Source organism: Pogoniulus pusillus, chromosome 14 (assembly GCF_015220805.1).
Source record: "Pogoniulus pusillus isolate bPogPus1 chromosome 14, bPogPus1.pri, whole genome shotgun sequence".
Classification (NCBI taxonomy): domain Eukaryota; kingdom Metazoa; phylum Chordata; class Aves; order Piciformes; family Lybiidae; genus Pogoniulus; species Pogoniulus pusillus.
In genome coordinates this window covers 23236347-23261260 of record NC_087277.1, presented here as the reverse complement: position 1 = coordinate 23261260, position 24914 = coordinate 23236347, and positions in this window count along the sequence as shown.

Below are 24914 nucleotides of genomic sequence, written 5' to 3'. Positions count from 1 at the left end.
AAACAAGCACAAAAATATGGCAGTTGTAAACATTTACTTTTGGGGGGGTTATTCCCCAAGAATATTATTCATGGCTTTCCTAAGACATTGTGGGAGTAAGCTTCTTTCCTTGTGCTGGGTTAAACTGATCCCAGTTGCTGCAAGAAGGTAGAAAATAACAGCAAATGCCTGGAAAAGTATTGGGTTTTGCTGGGTTTTGTTTAACTGTGTATGGTACTGACATCGTTCAAAATCTAGTGACATGGATGTGACCTTTGCCTGGAAGAAGACAGCTGTCACATTTCCTGCCATGTTTGTGCTACTCCAAAGCTATCCATGATTCATTCAACCTTTGATACATGCAACAACTGCACATACATGTCATAGTGCTTGGCCTTGTGGAAAAACTTTTCTAAGTTAAGAAGGCAAATATATATCGTTATTTTATACTGCATCAGAACAAAAGATTGAGGATGTAGTTCAGGTGATGATATGGTTCCAAGACCCAGTTCCATTTCAAGGATTTTTTGGGGGTTTGCTTTGTTTTGTTTTGTTTTTTTGTTTGTTGGGGTGGAGGTTGTTAGAAAGCCATATCAAATAAGCAACTGACTGTCAACATCCAACATGGTGCAATGACAAGTTGGGTGCAATGAGGAACAGGGATACAATTTTTGTCTGTTTTTGATGCTGGTAATGTTAATGAGAGAATAACATCCAGTCTTGATATTTATATTCAATAACAGATATTGAAATCTCAGGGTCTGTGAAACAAATACAAAGTACCTTCCAGAGGCCAGAGACATCATAAATTTAAGAGAACCCAACCTGCTTAATCTGAAATAATGACACATAAATATGTTATGCCGAATAAGGACAGCAAAGAGGGAATTCTAGTGGGTTCTAAAGGGTGTTTTGGTCTAATTAAAAACAAACAACCAAACCAAACAAACATACCAAACCAAACAAACAAAAAACCAAACCACTAGTGTCTAGGGCAAAGCTATAAAAGAATCCAGCTAGAAATGATCCAGACTATTATAACCCAATTTTCTATTTTATTATTGAGGAAGAATAGTAAGAACAATTAACACTTGAAAAGAACAGTACTGGGAAGCAGGAAATCCTCTGTACCATGATGTATTCCATTTGGATAAGGAACCAGTCTGAGAGAGGAGTTTTTATCCAATAAAAGTTATTAGTCTCTGCAGGCACAACTAGATGAAACTGGATGTTATCTATAAGATGTGAAATCAAATCTATTGGTTCCTCTTGACATCGGATTGTCTGGGGCCAGATATTCTGTGGGGCCTTGTTGTAAAGCAGATAACACTGAAGATATGCCTATGAAGATATATTTATTAGGTAAATATATTTTCACTTAGGTCATCAAACTATCTCTTGTTTTCTGGATTGGTGACACACAGTGTACATCTATCTTTCACATCCTGGAGAAAAGCTCTGATTTGTCCTGCTTCCAAGACATAATAATATGCCACATGAGGCAATGGATAAGCATCAGTGACTTTCACTACATTCTGAAGTGGCATTAGTTCACAGGGATAGTGGCTGACTATATTTAAGAAGGGAATGAACAAAAAAAAAAGATCAAATTAAATAGCTCTATATTTCTATTATTTAATACAAACTGTATTTTACAGAAAGCTTTCTCTTCTATTTATAATAAGGAGGGAAAAAAAATAGCACTATGAATTTTCCAAAACTAGTGAGATGCAGTTCTAAATCTTGGAGCAAATTTTACAACTTGAGACAATCTATAATGTTTATTGTCAAAGTGACACATAGGATGAGTTAAAAATCTCACTGTTCTTTGCTAAACAGAGTTTCTCCTAAGAAAGATGTTGCCACACAGTAACCCAGATAGATTAATTTCCCAATCTCAATTGCATATTGACCTACATATTGAGATTGTAGCAATTTATTATTTAAAATACTACCAGGGCATTTAATGATATATTAATCAAGAGTTAATATACATTTTTTATTAATAATACTGAATGTTTCATAGACCGTTGTGCAACTCAGAGTGATGTTCTTTGATTACCTCTTCAGTCCTTTAACTTCTTCAGCATATGAAATGCATGACAAAACCCTAAATATCTGGTTACATCAGATATGAGAGTTAATTCATTTTTTTCCTGAGATCATAGATTACTGTCAGAAGAAAAAAAAAATACAGTTATTCCATTTCAAGATTATTTGCTTCAAGCAGAATTGTTTTAGCTAAGGGATCAATACTTTTATAGTGTGTAGCTGCTGAGAAATGGATCCTATGTTTGAAAGTTAATCAATCAATTAACTGAAGAATTAATGAATATTTCCTTTGCACTTGTTAAATGATGGATACACTATAAGCAATAAAAACCCTGCCACGAGATGGTAAAATCTGCCTCTAGTAATTTTCTGTTTAAGCTATTGTTGTTTAAGCCACTATATTTAAGCAGTAAAAGTGTACATTACCAGGGATTCTAACAAATACAGAAGCTGCATCATGATGATGTCTATTAGCAACTGAGCCATGTCATTAAGTCATCAAGAAAATAACATTTTAAAATGATTATATTTCTCTATAACTGAGTAATCCCGTTAAAGTCATTAAAAATAAGAAGACCAAAGATTGTATTTATGTAAAAGTAGTATCATCATTTGTATTTGAACCATTTTAACTTCTTTTTTTCTTTGATTGGGAATTTGGGGTTTGTTTTTCTGTTTGGTTGGTTGGCTTGTTTTGGGGGGACCTGATAGGTTTGGGGTTTTTTTGTTTGTTTGGAGTTTTGTTTGTTTATTTTTGAAGTGGTTTTATTGGTTGGTTGATTTGGCTTGGTTGGTTTTTACTTTTTGTTTTGTTGGAAATAACGTCATACACAAGATTTTCACTAGTGGTCTCAGACATGCAGCTTTATATAACACTGACCTGCCTTTAATCATGCTGCTAGTCATAATGCCCTGGAAACAAACTGGGCCAAACTTCAGGACCAACTACTACAACATCACGTCTTCAAAAGAACTCAGTGACAAATGTGTACTAGGATAGTGGAATCAACACCAGAGTTAAAAAATATGTGTCCTTTTTAATTTAATTTGAGAATACAGAACAGAGCAAAGGTGGAGCTATAGCTGGATATGACTACTTAATCAGCTAGATTAAAAACAGAACTACTGTTCTTCATTTCATATGACTTAGTATGAAACACTCCATTCCATAGCAAATGTGAATGAGTTCAAAGAGACACAGTATTGGACAAAAATGGACTGGCAAACTTATCAAGAATATTCTCTTTCTTGGAACTGCTTTCTTATGTCTACATTTCTGACTGACTTCTAGACAGGCTCGAGACAGTTTAAGCATCCACATCAGATTGTCTCTTGAGAGAACTTGGACACCTCTGCTAAATGTCAGATCTCAGAGGTACTTCCACATACATTCCTAAGTTTAATTTTTCATGTCTTGGGCATGCTCAGATATGAAATTAAATTAATTTCAGTTTAATACATCTCAGACACCATCAACATTTTAGCTTAATGTTGCTTTGGAGTGGGCTTTCTTTTGTCTTCAATCACAGCAAACTGAAGGTTCAAATAAAAGCACTGTGGCAGGTGCAACACCCTGCCAGAGACACGAAAGCCTGGCAGGCACCTGCCAAAGGGCCTACTCCTGCTAGAGGTTGATAAGGATCAGCTGGGTGCCTCCAAGACATTGTTACCTCCAGATATAGGTTATAACCCTGATTATGTGGTAGCTGGGCCCTCCATCTGATTTGAGCTGACCACAGGATACAAAAAGAGTCCCAGCAAGACTTTCTTCTATAGTAAGCAGAGTGACAGTTTGATTTTCTTCCTTTAGGTTGGAATGCCCTTTTGGGATCCTTGTGCAGACTGAGTCCTTACTGCTGCTTTGGTGAGTTTGAATTTTGGATATTTTTTAGTAGGAGGTTTCCACATTCTGAGTGCACTCACATTTTTGGTTCATTTCTGTAGAAAGAATTCTCCTTTAAGCTTTAAGGGTAGTGCCAAATTAGTTGTGTAGTAGAATGTTCCTAAATGACACCTGAACTTGTTCTTTATGTTGAAAGGGATGATGAGTAATTTTATTTACAACAAATCCACATTTTTAGGTGGTTGTCACTGCCTGTTTTGTGGGTGTATCTGTGACAGGCTTTCTTAAGTTTTCTATCTATAGCCATAGCTTGCTGTGGCATTAATAGGAGCTATATATGAAAGTATTGAAAATGAAAAAGGCCCTGAATAATTTATAAAGGTGAGCTACCAATAAGTGACTGAAGTACCAGAATAATAAAAGAAGCACACGGGGACTAAATTGCTTAGGAGTTAATAATTAAATATGCATTCTCTCACCTATAATATCTACCCCCTTTTCTTATCTGGTTAACAGATTTCTGTAATTCCTCTGAAATATACTATTCCCATTGGAATGGGCTGCCCAGGGAGGTGGTGGAGGCACCGTCCCTGGGGGTCTTCAAGAAAAGACTGGATGAGGCACTTAGTGCCATGGTCTAGTTGACTGGATAGGGCTGGGTGCCAGGTTGGAAGAGACCTCCAAGATCATCCAGTCCAACCTAGCACCCAGCCCTATCCAGTCAACTTGACCATGGCACTAAGTGCCTCATCCAGTCTTTTCTTGAAGACCCCCAGGGACGGTGCCTCCACCACCTCCCTGGGCAGCCCATTCCAATGCCAATCACTCTCTCTGTGAAGAACTTCTTCCTAATATCCAGCCTATACCTACCCTGGCACAACTTGAGACTGTGTCCCCTTGTTCTATTGCTGGTTGCCTGGGAGAAGAGGCCTCCCCCCACCTGGCTACAATTGGTTAGGGCTGGGTGATAGGTTGGACTGGATGATCTTGGAGGTCTCTTCCAACCTGATTCTATGAGTCTATCCAAATTAATTAAGACTTCTTTCTGTGAAAGACTGTTTAAAAAAAAATCTTTTGCTATTGAAGAAAAAATCCAGTTTCCTATTCAGAAAGCATAAATTGTCAGAGTAATTGTTAACAGACTTGTTTCATGTCTTTGGTTAACTTCAGAAATGAAACCCTAAGATTCTCCTATAAACAGAAAATGTCTGTAATCCACCAGGGTATAATGAAGCAAATGATTATTTCTGAAACACCTACCCTGCTTGTCAGCCCCCAAGCACTTCAACAAAGCACTCTGACTCATACTTATAAAGAGGTGGTGTGACAGAAGAAATGAGCCACAGGTTGGAGATCCTCAGGCAAATGCAGCCCAGTGCATATGGTACATCATTACCAGTCTGATTTTAATGAAGTTTTAGAGCCTTAAATTTCACATCACAGTTGGTGCTCATATGCATTTTACTGTTATTGCCTTTCATTTGCCAAGTAAAGATAATTGATGATCTTTACTTAGAGAATTTGTAGATTTTGGAGCTGCCTATTTTTAACAGGGATTTCTACGTTATCTTTTTTTCTTTATGTAGGCATACAGTTGTGTCCCCTTTGATTTTTATTTGGTCTAATGAATTTTTTGTGTTTTTAAAAAAATATATATACACCCTTCTTTATGCAACTGAGCAAAATTTCATTGTCTTCACTGACATGAATGAAATTATGTGTTAGGAAAGGTTACGCTACCCTTGAATATGAATGGAAGAATATGATCTTTACTGCACATGCTTTGCACAAACTGGTGAAAAATCTAATCTGTCATGCTATCACTTAGCTAAAAGATTTCATTAGAAGAAATGGAGGAGTTCTGGGTTTCTATTTAATGCTTTTTACAGAGAAAATAATTGAAAATATTGACAAATAGTGAAATGAGCAAGAGAGAAACAATCGAAGTTTAACGGAAATAAATAGTAAGGAAACCTACAAAAATAGAAAGAAATGGGAAAAGCAGTTGAAGAAAAGGAACAAATAAGAGTTAGTCTTCAATCATTCACAATCAATTTCTTCTAGAGAAAGGCATATTAAAACAATCACTCACATACTGTGCTGCATTGCATCCATGTTTCACTAGCTTTGCTTTTCTTAGCTTCCCCACCTCATTCAGAAGTCTTCTGAGTTTTTGGTGCTTCCTAGGTTCAAGATCATGGTCATTTCTGGTCTGCAGTGTTTGCTAAAATGCATGTTTAGATTATTGCCATCGTGTTTTACAGTATAAGTATTTGTGGGGTTTGCTCTGAAGTTGCATGACTTTTATAATTTCAATTTAAATGACTTGATTAGAAATGGAAGTACAGAAGTCCTTTGGAAATAGAATATTTTACCACATAGTCTAAACCAGTCATATCTGTTATCTTTGCAACTCAGTGCAGGCTTAGGATAAAATGAAAGGAAAAAAGTTTTCTTTCTTATCTCTTTTGTAAAAAGTACTAAAAGATGAAGTTTCTTTAAGATTAACTCTGCACTGAAAAGAAGGTTTAATCAAGCACTGCACTGCTTAAAGTTGTTCTAGGAAAGGTAACAATATTGATTAAAAATTTTGAGCAATCAAGGCAGTTGGTCATCTGAGTTATGACCAAAAAACCAAAGTGTGGCACTCTCAACAAAAGGGAAAAGGAGAATTACTGTTTGATTTTGATGGTCACATAAGACAAAGGATATATAACCTGCTGATGTTGGATGCTCAGATGACAGCGATGCTCACATTTTTTATGTTATGTTCAAGATGATTTATGATGTGGCACAGAACTATGGTGGAGGGATTTGACCAGAATATCACAAAAGGGTTGGTATAGATCTGTATTTGTCTCAAACCATACTGAATGGAAAGACAGGCGTCTAAATTAGAATGATGAACCATCCTTGATAAAGGATTTCCTTCACAGAAATTTCCTGTATGAGACAATGGAAATTGCTGGTAAATGGTGTACCAACAAAACCCTCTGCACGTTGGTGAGGTTAAGGAATGTGGCTGCTGATATGAACATCTTCAGGACACTATAGATTACTCAGTGTTCTCTCTTCTCAAGTCTCTCTAATATATTACAATGATTAGAGACTGCATCTAGCTTCTTACCTGGTAATAGAAATTGTGTCTGAAGAAAAGGGCAGCAAGATTTCCTCAGACTAGAGGGAAGCAGGCAAACAGCTGTTAGTGCTTTAGTTCATACAAATGGTATATGTCTTGTTCATTAATAGCTCATGGATGTCTTTCTAACAATGTAAGGTGGGAAAGGAACAAAAATGGGTAGTGCAGAATGAAGAGGAGAAATGGATATAGTCTAAACTTCAGCTACCTCATGAGTAGGAATGGCAGGGTCAATTTCTTCAGAGGTGCACAGGGAAAGAACAGGAGACAGTGGACACAAGTTGAAGCAAGGAATACTGTAATTAGATAGAATGAGAAAACTGTTCATGCTAAGGATGCTCAAAGAGTAGAAAATGTTGCTCAGAGACTGAGGGTGCTCTACCTTGGCTTCATTTTTGCTACAACAGCTGCATGTAATGCTACAGGGTGAGGCAGAGCGGCTTGAAAACTGATGGGTGGATGAGGACGTGGGCCTGTTTGTTGAGAGCAGGCTGAACATGAGCCAGCAGTGTGCCCAGATAGCCAAAAAGGCCAGCAGCATCCTGGTCTGGATCAGGACTAGTGTGACTAGCACGAGTGGGGAAGTGATCTTGCCTCTGTACTTGAAACTGGTGAGGCTGCACCCTGAATACTGTTAGGTTATGGGCCACTTACTTCAAGAAGGACATTGAGATGATGGAGGATGCCTGGAGAAAGGCAACAAAGCTGGGGAAGGCCACAGAGAACAGATCTTCCAAAGAGTGCCTGAGGAAACTGAGGTTTAGTCTCAGAAAAAGAAGGCTGAGGGGAGAACTTCTCACTCTACAACTCTCTGAAAGGAGATTGGACTCAGATGTTGGTCTCTTCTTACTAGTAACAAGCAATAGGACCAGAGGAAGTGGCCTCAGGTTGTGCTGAGGAGGTTTAGGTTGGATATTAGGAAAAAAAATCTTGACCAAAAGGATTGTCAGACACTAGAACAGGCTGCCCAGCTCAGTGGTGAGGTGATCCTGCGAGGTATTTAAGACCTGTAGATATGAAAAGGTTCAGTGGTGGACTCAGCAGCATCAGGTTTGACTCAATTATCTTGCAGACTTTTTCCACCCCAAATTGTTCTATGATTCAATGTTCGGAGGACATCCAAACAGGGCCTCAAGCCACTTAACTCTTGAAATAGTCAGATGAGCAACTTTCCTGCTTTCAGCAGGGTGTTGAGTCAGGCTGACCTCCAGATGGCTATCTTATTATTTTTACTAACATTGAAGCTTCCACATTAAAAGTTAAACCACTAAAAATATAAGTCTCTGAATGCACCATGCAGGTAAGCACTCCACAAACTCTGAATCTGGCTTACAGAGGGCACTGAGCTGGTAGTAGAGGCAGCTCTGGGGTGTACATATGTAGTAACAATGCAAGACCACTAGAACTGTGCTCTGGGTGAGAATTTTAATCCTGAGCCCTTCCCAGTTATCCCTGAGTCTTTGGCTGTGACTTCTTACGAGGATGACTCAGGGATCTGCGCAGATAATATTTACTGAACAGCCTGCCAGCAGAGGATGAGGTGGGCAGAATAGAGAAAACCATGTTAAACGAAGATCAACATAATTGAATTCCATTTGCTTAGTGATCCTGCACTTCTCTGTGGAGTTTTTGTTTTTTTCTGTAAAGATAATAATTGAAGAAACACAAAAATAGTGTTTAAAAGTGTCTTTCGGTAGCATAAACACAGAATGACAATGCCTCAAATTAGTTAAAACAGAGGGGAGAGTAAATCCCGGGAAGATAGCCTCTGGGTAACTATCTGTTGGCTGTTAGTCACGGGCTATGACAATGAGTGACAATCTGCATGCCTGAAATGGAAAATAAGATGACAATTCCCGTCCAAAATGTTTGTGGTTGAAGATTTGCGTTGCAGGCTGACTCTCAAGCAATAGCCTTCCAGTCTGGTGTCAGTAAATGAGACTTGAGGTTCACAGCTGCACTAAGCAATTTGTATTCTTCCTTTCAAGAAAGGTTCCTCCAAGTTCTGGAATCAAGCTGGCAGAAAACCATGGGGAAGGCAGAACTTCTGTTGCTGTGTGGTTACAGACAATTTTCTTTTATTCTTCAAATAACCAAATTACACTAATGAATCTAATTACAAGAGAAAACTCTAGGGTGATTGTTTTGGGTTCTGTCTTTGGCAGTGGCTTCTGTAAAATGAAGACATTTCTCAGTACAGTCTCACAGGTAAAGCAGTGTCATTGACAGAATTACTGAGTGTGAGGGAATATCGTTCTCTACTTTCTGCTCTGGGGCAGTAGCATTGCCCTGGATTGTTACTGAGGCACAGTCTCATAACATGTCCATGGGGTGAATGGTGTCTCACATAAAATTTTTACTTTAGAGTTCTGAAAGCATTTGTGTATTCACATAGCAACGTGCATCATTGAAAGAAAATAGTTGCTTGCCTCCTGGAAGCAGTATTAACTGCGTTAATTTGATTCTGTTTCCAGGTTAGTTTACCCTTGTCTCTCAGCAGAGCTGATCATTTGGGGTCTGACACTAACATTGCTGTATTGTTTCCAATTTCTGAGCTAAATGTTGCCAAGCTGTTTCAGAAATTTTTCTGTGGCTTGCATCTGGGTCCGTATGTCTGAGTAAGCCAACACAGTCTGCTGTTTAACAGGTTCAGTCCTATGTAGTGCTTAGTTTAACTTCTTAAGAAATTGGAATCAAGAAAGTATCTACATGTGGAAAACCTTATTTTGAGGCTTCATTTTTTCCTTGTAATCTTTCTGCATGGATAATTGAACTTGGAGGTAATATAAATGGCAAGTCAGCCTCTGTCTCTTGATTTGAAGTTCTTACCTTCCAGTAAGATTCTAGTCTATAAAATTGTGTGGTTTGTATTTCTTATAGTATTAACCTGTCCTTAACAACAACTCTGAGACTGGCACTAAACTGTAGTTTGTACACTGACAGAAGTTACCAGCACATGCAATAACAGATTCTCTACAAAATGTCTAGGTGGAGAGTTTGGGATTCACTTCAGGCTTAAGAGAGAGTCAAGAATAAAAACTTGGCACCCCTGAACAGCACTCTTAGGTCCTCTCAAGCTGGTTGACTTGTATCTGGTTTTCTGTGGTTAGGTGTATAAATACTGTAGTATTATTTCCATACAAACATCACAAGCACAGTTGTGGCCATCAAATATATTTCTGACTTCACAGCAATGTTTTTAATGCATGTAAACAAGACATATAATGCAACGATCCTTGGCATTGAGTAGTGACAGAACTCCTTGATCTTGCAAAACTCCTTTCTACTTGTAGTACAGGGTATTTTTTGCCTTATTGACTGAATATTTGGTCCCAAGTCTGTGCTAGGTTTTCCTTATGACCCCTATACAGACTATCAACATAGACAGTTTTTTTTCATGTCCCAGTGAAAAGTGTGTTGGACCCCAAACACAGATCCTAGCAAGGCCAACTGGAGTTGGGATGAGCGAAAGAACAGTGGAGAAGTCCACCTGTGCAGATACAGTATTCAATATTGAGTTGGCCTACTGGACCTTGAAATGAATATTTTAGAAAGCTTCTTCAAACTGAGGAAAAACAGCAGGAATGGGTTACTAACAATGTTCTATTTAACTCATTTTCTTGCTCCAAAATATACAACATTTAGAGGACCATACATCCAAGCAACTGTCCTATGTCATGTAGAAACCCTTACTGAAAAGACTATAGAAAATTAATTTTAAAGCATTATTTCTTTAAAAGAAAAATCACACAAAGATACTGTCAAACACATTTCAGTAAGCAGTAAATGAACCTTGCTTGCACCATAAATCATTAATGTTTAATCACCAGCCAATGCCTCAATAAGCTCACTGGCATGGAAACTCCAAGATACTCAAAGGATAGTTCTAGCAAATCTGGCATGCATGGTTGGCTTGTGTGCTTAATTACTGTTTATGCATTGGCAGTATCCAAGCAGTTGTATGTAATAAATAGAACACTGTCACGCTGTCCAGATGGTTTTAGATTCAAGGCCTAGGGAGTATGTTTGAAGATTACAGGCCTGATTTACTAAATTCACACCAGCAAAATTGCTGAAAATCATGTTAATAAGATATGTTTCAGCAATTTTGTCAATGGAGAAATAAATGTGCTATTAATGACTGCTTTCAAAAATGCATTTTATCTTCTATTTAGCCACTCTTCAGAAGAGATATAATAATTTTATTTTGGGTTGAGTCATGCAGTAGCTTTTTCTCCAGCATCAGTGTGTTTGGGAAATGTGCTCTTGGCACTCCTATTTTTTTTTCCCCTGTGTGAAAGCAGACATGACCCAAACTCTCTTTGAAATGATAGTTTAGATATTAGAATCAGTATAGCTGCTTTAGTGTGGTGATCTGCCTTAATTAATTTGTACTGTCAAGAATCAGGGGTGCAGCATTACAGGTCATCAGATCAAGAATGCAATCATCAATTGCTTCAATATTTAGCTTATGTATAAATACAAAGATGAATTATTCCATCACTTTGAAGTAGCTCAAAAAACATTTTGGTAAATAAGTTTATGACAAACTACTGTAGTTCTTATCTCAAAATTGGATTTTGCCCCTCTCCCCCCTCCCCCCCCCCCCCCCCAGAAATGTGAAATTGCTTTAAGTAGATTTCCTTTGTGGAAAAAAATAAGTTGGAATGATTGGAAATTGTTTTAGAAAGGAGATTATACTTTCCTAAACCGATTCTTAGAAGTCCTTCCATGGACCAAGAATGTGGGAATCTTGCAACTATATGAAGTTTTCTTCCACTTTTCACAAAATGCTTTATCTGAAAGAGTATAGAATAGTTCAAATGGAAGTGAGAACAGCAGTGGAGTTTATCCTCTGTACACAAACAGAAGACAAAGCATGATTTTCTTTCCAGGGCATAAAAAACCATATACCAGCAGCAGAAATGAGAGATGAAGAGAGGAAGACTAATAAAAATGGTAGCAGTTGTAGTTTTCTTTAGTTATGTGAGGGCAAAGCATTACTGCCAATCTGATAAATTATCTCAGTAATTGGATTATAAAGTGAAGATAGTTAATTAGTTGAAAAGAAAACACTCTAAAACCCAAATCATATAACTGGCAGTTACTAAATATGGTTGATTTCACTGCATCTTGATCTCTTCATGACAAAGATGTGGTTCTTTAGCTTCTTTTTCACCATAAAGCAACTACCCAAAGTTTCAGGACTGTATCCAAAGTATGATTTATGGTCCTAAAGATACAGCATTAATTAATCTGTTCCTTCTGTAACATTCACTAATCCTCAGTTATTCTTCTGCTTATCTATTCCTTTGTAGCTAACTATTCCTAGGGTGCAGTTTGTTTTATGTTGAAAGAGGTATCTGAAACAAATAGGTAACTGTGTATTTATTTGCCATAAAAGGACTCTAGCTCAGTTGTTGATAACCACGAGGTAAATATTTTCAAGTGAGAATTATGAACCTATCATCTATACCCAAAACATATCCCTAAGAAATAAGAGAATTAATCAGGTTGGAAAAGACCTTCAAGATCATAGAGTCCAACCTATCACCTAATACCTTCTAATTAACTAAGCTATGATACTAGATGTCTCATCCAGCCTCTCTTTAAACACTTTCAGGGATGGTGACTCCACCACCTCTGAGTGCAGTCCATTCCAATGGCCAATCATAATTGTCCCTCTCACCGCAGAGCCCCTTTTTGTTTAAATTAATTCTGTAGCACTCCTGTGCTACTCCTGCCAAGGGGGAACTGGATTGCAAACTACAATGTCTACATTTATTTCCTTGAGAGCTTGACCAGTAACTCCATTCAAAGGTCTCCTAATGTACACCATTAAACATTTCAACATATATTTATAATTTAATTTCCTTTTTTAAGTTGAAAGAAGAAAAGGCATCTTTGTGTGCTTATTTTCTTGATAGAGCTCTATACTTTTATTTGGTTAACTTTTGCATCTTGGTGATCAATCAAGACAATCATATCTCACATTTTGCTATTTGTTTTCTACAGGAGAAGACATCTTAATTTGATTAATTCACTTCAATTTGGGGAAAAAAACTCTTCATACATGTTAAAATTCTAAAGCTGACACTTCTAAAGATTTTTTTTTTTTGCTCCAGTGAGACTATTCCACTCTATTTCAGTCTTAGTCATAAGTTTTCCAATTCAAATCTTGCACAGTTGTGCTGACCCAATCGCCAAAATGAAGAACTTTCTCATTCTTTCAATTCTCATTCATAGTAAGGAAAAAATGTACTGCTCTTAATGTTGGAAGACCAGCTGAGACATCTGCTAGAAAACAGAGACTGGGGGGAGGTGGAAGACTGGGGATTGGGGGGACTTTGGAGTAGAAAGGAAGCAGATCAGAAAAGAGGGAATAAAATAAAGCTTTGAGGTATGGAGTTGAAATGAAGAATGGGTTTGCAAGGTGGAAATTTGATGACTGCCTGGCAAAAGGAATTCAGAAATAGTACAAATATGGATTAATGCGCAATGAGGTGGTTAAGTTAATTCATCGTGAACTTGAAGGGCCCAAATTACATGAGAATAGGAAGCTTAAGTTCCAAACAAGTTAGCCAAGGTGAACCCTATATGCATAATGCACTTACATGAAACACAATCAAGACAACAACAGCTAATGTACTGTAGTCTGAAAGCAGAGTAACAGGAGAAAATGACCTCTTCATGAAAGATACTTTTTTTGTATTGGAGAGATATTGGTCATCATTGTTCCTTATAGTTGTGTTCTGCTTGTCTTGGAGTAAATGCATCTGCCTCAAAAGTACCATTCTTAAATCGCAAATTTATTGAGAAATATCTTGTTAAATATCACATGAAAGGACAAAAACAGTGTGAAAGGTGGTGGTAGACTGAAAGGATGCAGGTCTTAAAAGTTAACAGTCTGTGGCATTTCAACTAGCTTTTACTTAAGCTGAAATGTGATTTTTTTCTGTCAGCTGAATTTTCAAAGTGCAGCCATTTATCCAGGTCCTTAAACTACAGTTTGATTTTTATCAGGCACAAGTCATCAAATTTCAGTAGCATCTTTAACTACTGTTAAGTACTCACACAAAGGATCTGTCTAGAGGTTGTCATTTCTTCACATTGTTATCTTACATTTTGATCAGATGTATAACAAGCCCAATGTATTCTTGTTTCCTTGTGCCGTTGCTTTTATAGTCAGGAGAGGCTGATGAGATAGATGTACAAAAGGGCATAGTGGAAAAATACCTTCCTCATTCTTCTGAATTTATAAAACAGTTTTAGTTGGGGAAAATAAGATTTCAAATTGTATTACCCTGAAAAAAACTATCATATTTTCATGGCAAATGATTCTGCAGCAATATGTGCAAAACCGCAAAGTAAATCATACAGCATTCTTTAACTAGCAGCATTATTAGGCAATGGCATACAAATATTGACACTTGTAAAATGTAAAGGACATTCTCTCACTGCAAACTGAAGTTGTACATTATCTTCTCTCACACTTTTCTTCAAATGAAGTTGTACAGTGATAGCTTCCAAATGGCTATCTATTGCAAAGGCTATAAATGCTGCAATAACAAAGTTAATAGGATAATTCCAACTTGTCATTCTGAAATACTGATTAAAGCAATTGTTAAATTGCAATGGATGTGCCTGTTCCTAGGGCATAAATTTGAAGACAATTGTACATAAACACATTAAGATCTATTTCAGTGACATTATATCCTTCCAAGGAACTGAAAAGTGGTAACTAGTAACTGGCATATCAGTTCAATGTTACTCGGACTCAAAAAACAAATTTAAATTAAAAGATATATAAAGTCTCATTTTCTATGAGCCCCTGAAATTTTAGCACACATCTTGCTTCTGCAGAACTGCAACCTATTCAGAAATTTTGTGCAGAAATACATTTTTACAGTACTATGGTAAAAGCATTAGGCCATGGTAAGCAACTGGGAAGTGAGAGAGGAAAATGAACTGATTTTCATCCATACTAGTTCTGATTGTTTGATAAAAGGTGCTAGGGTGTGATTTCCTGGCTCTCTGAAGAAGGTATGACATGCCAGATGTTTTGACTGTCCATACTTAGAAATCATGCAGCTAAAATCAAGAAAAGTCAGACCTAGAACGAGTATAGGAACTGTTTCAGTAGCTGTGTAAGTTACTGTTTCTTTTTGTTTCTTGGCTAAAGAGAGATTCAGTGAGAGCAAGCTGCATGTCCTGAAGCTTACTGTAACAACAGTCATCTTTTTATTTTGTTTGTTGTTATTTTGTGTTTTTTTTTCTCTTTTATTCTAGCACATGAGGTTATCTCCTAATCAAATTGATTTTTCAGACAAATGGGAATCCACTGATAGCCCATAATTCAGCCTACTTATTGGAATGTTGAATAGTGAGCGGATGCTTCTATCCTAGCACAAGCACAGTAGCCTGCAAGTGCAGAGAGTAATTCTCATATTGCAGCCTGGGACTCCCACAATCAAACTAGCAAGAGTTTTAGAGCTTACTTCTGGGGGGGGATGGGGGGGGGGGGGGGGGGGGGGGTGGGAAGAAGGGGAGAAGTTGTGATTTGAGTCTGAATTTGGTTACTGTTATTTGGGTGCACTCTGGTGAATTATGTGCTGCCTTAGAGCTAACAGTTTGTTATAACAAGATTATTTAATTTAAAACTCTATGGAAATACAGTAAGAAAATAGCACAGGAGAATAAGTGTGGCTGCCTTGTGATGGTTTGGGTGTTAGCTACAAAAAAGCTGGGGAGAGGCAAAGGTGTTTTCAAAAGATGAAAATCTTGTGTCCAAGAAGCTATCCTTTGCTGATGTGGGAGCATGACAAATAGGAAAAAGGCACAAATCTGATCAGTTGTTATACATAATAGGTTCTCAAAACTATTTACACCTACAAATGCCACGTTTAGATACAATCTGAAAACATTGTAAGCAGTTACTTTATATTTGTCCACAAAGTAGCAATAAATTTTAGTAATAATTTTCTCTTTTAAAAACTTTATTCATGTGGGGTTTTTTTATCCATCTTTTTTTGTGTGTGTGTGTTGACTGTTCTATGTTCCACAAAAATACTACACAAACCTGCATTAAATGCACTTAGCAGCCAAATGTGTAATCTCTTTTTAAAAATGAGATTTGGTTCTTCCTCTTTGGTTTCTTACTTGCCTGCTGGCCATAAAACTGTTTAGGGTCAGTTTAGCTATGTTCTTTTAATTCTGCTCTTAGTGCTTCCTGTTTAACTTTGTTGCATTGTTTAGTTGTTGGTAATCATTCTGAAGTTAATTATATCCTCCAGATCTCTATTTGTAAGTAGTGATACAGGTATTTTTTAGTTGTTATGTTGAAGCATAGGCATTTTACTAGCTTGCTTCTCAATGACATTAAACAGCACTCATGGTTTCAGAGAGCTCATCAGACTAGCTGGCAGATATTTCAGTAGTCTTCACTTAGGGCAATCCTTGGCTTTTATAAATATTTAGCAGTTGCTCCTCAGTGAACCCCTTGGTAAATGCTGGATTTGTTCTTCTTTCCAAACAGTAAGGTAGAATAGATTCTTCACAGCTGTTTTGTATGTTCACAAACTATCACCTTAACCTATGCTAATAATGATAAAACTGTTGGAATGTCATACTTCTGTACTGCATGCCTGTCCTTACTAAAGGGAATAGTCTGACTGTAGACAGGTTTTTATGAATGTTTAATTCATACTTCTGAATATTTCCCCTTTTTTTTAGTTAGGTTTTTAATGAGTCTCTTCTCTCTTAATGGGAATAACTTCAAAATAAGAGGCACATTCTGTGAAAATAGAATACTTTTGAGTGATGGATGGAATCTAATACAATGTGCTCACTTTCTCCATTATCATTAGTATTCTTATCAGTAAATATTGTGGCTGATGGGTTTCAGCATCACAAAACTGACCCTTGTAGAGTAGTGAGACTGTGCTCCATATTTCACTTAATATATCAGCCACCATTTCTAGTGCAACAATCAACAAGACTTCCAGAGTTTGAATTGGTATTGCTTCACTTTGATTTACTTAATTGAAATGATGTTTGAATTTTCTATAGATAATAGAGAGTTACCATTTGAACTCTCTGGGGCAAAATACAAAATATATAACTTTGTAGAACAGAGCGAAATTTAAAGAGCTGCTCTTGTTCTGTCTTCTGATCTGTAACACATCTTTTATTAGCATCTTCTCTAAAGTATAAACTAGAACAGTGATCCACAAACGTTCATCTAAAGAATCATTCTGAAATATTTTTTGACTAGAAACTAGAGTGTTCTGATTTTATTCTCTTCAAATACAAGTTTTGGGACACAAGTGCGCTTCTGCTGCATTTTGACAAAATATTTTAAAGGTGTCATCACCACTACCTTTTGGACAGTGCTTTTTCTGATAGCTATATATGTATCTTTTATTATTTTTCTTATAATTATTCTCTTCTTCTGCAGAAATTTTTAGAGTAAGTAGTTTTGTAACAGATTTAATTCTGCTATCCCAGCTTCAAATTATTTCTACTGCTCTGGTTGGTTGAGGAAGGGCTGAGCATTTTCACCTGAGCATAGCTCATTTCTTCCCCAAGTGGCAACGTAATTCAGACCAGTTGCCAAAATTGACTTGAATGTCAGTCAAGGAGACTACACAGTAATCAATGTTGTATATTCTTTTGTTCAATATAAAAATAGAAATGAAAATTTAGCAAAGATCACCCTACCATGTGGTTTGCTCTGTAGAAATTTCATTGCAAGTGTTATATCAATTGCATCTCCAGGTTTATTATATTTGGGTACATCTCCAGACATTTTTCAGACAAACAGCCTCACATCTTCTGTGTGATTCAAAACCAGTTAACACTGAGATTTTACCCTTTTTCATTGAAATGTTGGTAAATATGGTTTTATTTCCAAGCAATTAAAGAATTGGACAAATAGGATAATTAAAGAAAAAAAGGAAAATAAGACTATCATTTATCATTGGATTTAAGAGTTGGTTAGATTTAGTCCTGTTTTGTATAAGACTAAGAACTAATCCCAGATGAACTGAACTGAGAACACCATGGGAAATATACTCCTACAGATCAGTAAGCCAAGTGAAAAATCAAAAACTCTTAACTCACTTACAGACTATTTGATAGTCCAGATAAAACAGCCAGCCAGTATTGCTGTCCTCTACTTAGGAAAGGAGAAACCTGCAGATTTTTTTGCACTTGTTTAAGATAATATCATGTTTGCCTGAGCATCTGCAGGTGACTTTGGACTGCTGTAACAAACCTCACTATCTGATATAATATGCTTATGGGAAGAATGATATTGCTCACTAATAAGTTCCAGATGGTAGAACAGTCTTTGAGATTTCATTGCTGTTTGCTGCTGTAACGTCTAACATCCCAGCCAGGTACCAAAACACTACCACAGACAATGTTAGACAAGCACAAAAGAAAACAACACTTAAACCAAAAAGGCAAATAAAAGGTAACTGCAAGACAGTTTGAGGCAGGGGAGGGGCGGGGGGGGGTGGTGGGAATCAGATTTCAACAGAGCAGTGCCAAAGATATCAGACCTGTTGCTGCTGCATCATACTTAATGCCAAAAATAAGAAGCCTTTGCACTGATTCCACACTGGGGAGTTGTAAAAGCACTGTTCATCCAGAGACTCACAAATCTGAACCAGTTACCCAATTAAAAATTCAGGACTCTGATATCTGGGATTCTTGAATTCTGATAGAACAAACAACAAACAGTCTCTACTGTTCCATAAAGTGACAAATTAGAGTGCAGCAATGCTGTGTGCTATTACTGTATCTAGGTCATAATATCAAAGCCTCCTGAATATAAATAGGGTATTTTAGTCTTCATATCCTTGCATATGCCCATGACAGTTTGATCATAACTAAGATATGGTGTACTTACCCTCTGAAACTGATATATAACACAGGAAAAGTACATTTTTAAACAGGCATATCATTAGATAGATAAAACACCCCCACAACTATCTAGCTATACAATTAATGAAAATATCATATGTAGAGAAAAATAAAACTAACTGTTGTCCATTTCTATATAATCTGCTTTTTCTAGATATTTAGAATCTCAGTATATTTACTACTAACAAGTTTCATAGCCCTCCAGTGTCTGATACAGAAGTTTCTCCATTTCTAATAACCTAGGCAGTGGTTTTGTTATGATTCATTACAGAAATGCAAATGTTGAAATATGAAATGGGGTATAGCTGATAAGCCATTTCCGTACATTCTTATCCTGCACTTTTGTCATTCTCTTGTGAAATCTTAAAATGACATCATAAAGTTTAAGAGTTAAAAACAAAAAGTCATCTGGAATGGGTGTGATAAAAATTCATCTGTGATAAGAGTTCAGAACATTTTTTTTTTTTTTTTTTTGGTCTCATCCTAGTACATGAAATAGGTTATGGGTCTGGAAAACCAGGAATGAATTGCTACTTAACATAAGATTCCCATATCTCTGCTAAGATGGAAATGTAGGATCTTGAAAGATGTCCAAGTCTTGGAAGTGATTTGAAAGCATGAGCTTGAAGAAACAACAATAAGCACTTCAAAGTGGATAGGGAGTGTGACTAGACTTAAGGAAAAAAAATGCTTTCAAACTATAATAAATGTGAGGGGTCATTCAAATGACTACAGAATATACTAAAACACCTATTAGCTATGAAACTGTCACTTTGTCTCAGACTCACAGCTTGTGTTTGTAGAAATGTTTTGTCGGCACATGGGAACTTACAATGTCAATCTAGGTATATGAATTGCAGAGTCAAGACCCAAAATGAGTTGATTCATTCATTCTGAGCGCCTACAGGTAAATCAGAATATCAATATAACCATTTTTAAAAAATTCTTTACCCTCTTCTTGAGAGGAAAAAGTAACTGCAATATTTCATCCTGTGCTAGTTTGAAGCTAGCTGGAATATTTTGGTGAGAAGAACTAGATTATAGCATGTGAAAAGGAAACAATAGCTTGCTGAGATGTATAAAAACAAAAACATAAACATAGATAACACAGTTGCTCTCTGGCTCTGGCTGCCTGCACTTTTTCTCCCTAACCTGCTGTTTAATCCTTTTGCTTTCTAAGCCCCCTGGCCGATTCTCCAAACTCACCTTGAACATAGGGCAGTCTGGGATATAAGGTAGAGGGATGGAGGTAGGTTGGGAGGCCCTCCTGAGGACTCTGGTTTCTGGGAGGGCTGCTGTGTTTCTGTATTACCTTTTACCTTGTATATTTCTGTGTATAGCTGCATATACTGTAAATTCCTGCTTGTATGTTGTGCTAAAATGTAAATATAAAGCTTCATTCTTAATTTCCAGCTAGACTGAGTCTAGTCTGGGTGATTTCATAAGAGTGGGAGGGTAACACCCCAACTGTCACAATCCTTCTTATCAGTGTGGCTGAAATTCTGTCAGACCTTTCTAGCATGCAACCACATCTCCTAGGTACTTCAGTAGCAGAGACAGACTCACAAATAAACAGCCTAGAAATAATCAGCAGTCTCAGAAATGACTGAGCAGCATGGTTGTGAACAGCAGCAGCACAGAGCAGTGGGCAAAGCATATTCTTTCAGACAGGCTTCCCAGAATAGTAACAATGAGCCAAAGGAGATCAAGTCCCAGAAGAGCAAAAGCGGAAAACAGAAGAGGATGACAATCTGCTCATGCATTTTAAATAAACTGTTGGTGGCTTAAGTCTGCATCATACAGCAGGTAACACAAGAATCTAATGTTAACAGTCAGGGGCACAACCACCAAGTTCCTATCCCAGATCAGCGTTTTACAGTTTGGAGGCAATTATATCTAGAATTCTCATTTAGGGCCCTCTCTAGGTAAAAGTAATACAAGAAATGCAATGCTTGTCCTGAGTTCAAAGGACATTACAAAAAGAGCTCCTCCCCTCCGCCCCTCCCCCCCCCCCCCCCAAAAAAAAAAAAAAAAGGCACATCATTTTACCCATCTGTTTTACCTTCTTTATTGCTGACTGTGTGGCAGCCATGTAAAACACTATGTCAGCCTAGAAATGATATCATAAAAGAGTAAGTTCCAGAACTCCAAAGATTCCTGAGGTATTAGATGAGGGTGAAATTTTAATGTTTCTCTTCTGAAACATCCCTCATTGATACAGAAGGTCTCAAGCTATTTGTGTGTCCAGAAAACCATTTCTTAACACCAGTAGGTTCACTGCCAGAGAGTGGAACACCAATCTATATTTTTTGCAAGATATATGATCTTCAAGACTTTCTACTATAGCAAGTTAAGGAGATAGAATACTCACATAAACCATCCCCTTTTTGCACAACAAACTGTACCTGTGACTGAATTAACCACATAATTTTTCTACATTCTTGAATCCTCTTTAAAAAAGTTAAAGCAATATTTATGTTAAATATATAGATGTGGAAAATCATTTTAAAATAAAATAGAAAAACTTCAACTCACTTGTGCTAGTTGGAAGCTAGCTAGAATGTTTTGGTGAGAAGGACTAGATTACAGGCTGTGAAAGATAAACAAGGGTGATGTCTACTTCACTCATAGGCTTGCTGAGATGTATAAAAACAAGAATCCAAACATAGACAAGGCACTTCTTCTTGGGACATTGCCTGAGCTGCACTTCTCTCTAGCCTCTCTGCTGTTTCTTTAATTAATCCACTTTGCTTCCTAACCCCTTGGCTGAACCTCCATTCTTCCCTGGGACTGGGGTAAGGTTGAGAGGGGTGGGAGAGGGTGGAAGGGCAGTTGGGAGCCCCTCCTGGGGACTCAGGTTTCTGGGAGGGCTGTTGTGTTTCTGTATTACCTTTTACCTTGTATATTTCTGTCTATAACTGTATTTACTGTAAATATCTGCTTGTATATTGTGCTAGCTGTAAATATAAGCTTCATTCAAATTTCCAGAGCTGGCTGAGTCTAGTCTGGGTGATTTCCAAAGTGTGGGTGAGCAGGGAACACCCAAACTATCTCATCACTATATCATGAAAATGGTCATGCCAACTCTGAAAGACAGAAATCATATAAAATAACCTTTTCTTTTCAATCCTAGACTTTCATGGTCTTGTATCACTTTGTTATAGGTAACTAAACAAGGGTAAAGGCTTGAATGTATATAGATACAACAGCATTACAACTGCAGTACTTAGATTTAGAAGTGCTGCAGTTTTAATAATGAGAAACGTCTAAGTTTTAATTCTGCATTATTTGTTTCAAGTCTTGGACAACAATTAAATCTTTCCTCTTAATTAAATGGCCATGATGCAAAAATAGTTTATTTCAGTGGTTGAATAATAATAACAAATAGAAGGCAGACATAGTGTGCACCTATAACACAAAGGGCAACTCATAACTGACTCAAACATGGATGTAGTTGTGCTTAATATTTATAGTGGTCTCAGTATGACACTAATCAAATGAATAACCTTTTATTTATCTTGGTTGATCACTGAACGTGTATGCATTTTATTGATAATTTAAAACCAGTTACTCTTCACTGTGTGTCCCCAAAGATTTCCTCATTCAGACTCGCTCCTCAGTTCTCAGGCACCAAAACTTTCATCAGCTGCACTCAGCCTCAGTGCCTCCTGGAAATAGACAGTTGTTAAACTGGGAAGGGCAATACGCAATACTTTCACAATGTAACTGTTGTTTGAGGTTGTTTTAAGATTAGAACCTGCAGCAACTCCATAATGTCTCAAAAGTCAATGTATATACTTCTGTTGATGCTGGTGGCTTAGTATTGTGCTGTGCAAGAAACAATTGGTAGAGTTTGGAGGAAAAGCCAGAGAAAATGGTAGATGGATTCTACTAACACTTGAGGTGAGCAGTTTTACTACCCAAAGTGGACACGAGCATGGCTTGGTAGACTTATCTTGAAGGTAATATAAAAATGTTATAAATAATTCCTAAGGCTTCCCTGACCGTTATCAGTCAGATTTCCAGTAGCTACAAAAGGAGTCTGTTGTGCCTGGCTCAAAACGGGATGTCTGTATATTGACAAGTGAATTCCTAACAGTCTGAGAAATGGACATGAGATTACATGGACTAGTCAGAAGGACTGGGTGTTACTTAGCTTATCCATTACTGTTTCTCTCAATATGCAACCATAACTGCATTAGTTTAAATGCATCATTCTATTTTTGCCCTCTCTGGAACCTTAAAAAGTTTTATTTTGAAGTCTTTTCCAGTATTCGGGCACCAAAGACTGCTGCAATCTGAAACCGTTAGTGAATATAAAATGCACTCGGCACAGTTACACCACACATGTTTTGCACTTGTGATGTTGTCTTTATAGATGACAAGCAGTGCAATTTTTATTTGTAATCTGGAACTAAATTTAAGTGTCCACAAATTTACATTGTATTAATCTGTCATTGTAGTTAGAAATTGATATTCTAGCTATTTGCAGTGAGATCATTCTAAAAATTTCAAAAGCAGCCATAGACTTTTATTGATTTATCTTTGATGGAGTCTGCTTCCACACTCCAAAAACCTACTGTGCAGCATTATCAATTGATTTGTAATGATTACTCAGAGCTGCTACTGTCTTGTAAATATGAAGCAATGTAATAAATGAACTTGAATCCAGAAGAAAAGTAGAAAACATTTTCTGCTGCTGCATAGAAAAATATCCTAATGGTTCCATCTACACCAATAACTTTTCATAATAAGGAAAGAAGCATACTCTAAATTATGAAAGGAAAAAAAATATCAAAGGAACAGAAGTCTGTGAGCAACCACGATTCTCCAAGGAAATGAATAGATATTTATAAGAACATTTCACTTTGTGTAAGAAATGCTTCCCTTGCTAGATAAAAGTAAATATCTGAACATGTTAAAAAAAAATTAATTTAAGCGATGAGATAAAAACATATTAGCAGCTCAAAGATTCCTAATGAGTAATGCATACTTCTAGAACAATGATAATTCCAAAGTTACTAAAAGCTATTATCAACAGATAAGGCAAATCTGTACAGACACAGTATAAAAATCATGCCAGTGTAGGAGTTCTGTCTGTGTGAAACTGAATAAGAATCCAAAACACAGCATTATTCTAGCTGCTAAAAAGAAAAATTAGCTCTATCCTTGCCAAAACCAGGACAAGGTTTTAATCCATGCAGTGTTACTTAAATCTCTGCAAATGCTACTACACTGAAACCAATAAATAGTCAAGAAGAAAAACACAGTACAAGGTAATAATACATTTCCACTTGTTTATCAGTGAATAATCCTTCTTACATAGGATGTCATTTATGTACTTTCCTATGTGGGGGTCCTCGAAGTCCTATATGCTTAAAAGCACAACTCTCATTCAAAAAAAAAGAAAAAGAGGAAACCAAACAAAAAGTGACCTAATATTCCTAAGATTCCTGCAACCAAAGCCTTGCTCTAAACTTCAGTGAAAAACCTAGTTAAGCCTTGAGAATATCCTGATTTAAATGTCATATGAATGTCCTAATTTGAAATGTCATATCCTGAGAAGATAAAGAATCCTACTGAAGCAGGGACACTTCATTCTCTGCTCTCACATTCATGCTATAAAGTCTGTTTCCAGTTTCAGTTGAGGCAGGAGCAGCTAATAGTAATTAATTCATTTGCTATGCAAATTATCATTAAAAACCTCCCAATATTTACCTCCTTTGCAACATAATTCAGTTAGAACTCAGAGAATAATAGATGTTTTTCTTTAATTGCTGAATCAAAAAATCAAGGGAATAGGAGGTAAGTGACCCCCAAAAGCAGCAAAACAAAGCACAACCAATTAAGTTTTGTCATACTGAAATAAACAATTTCACAGTAAATGCAGGCACAGTCTTTTTTTTTTTTTTTAATTTTAGATTGTAATCAACTTCTGAATTATATATTGCTTTGTTTTTCATAACAAAAAAT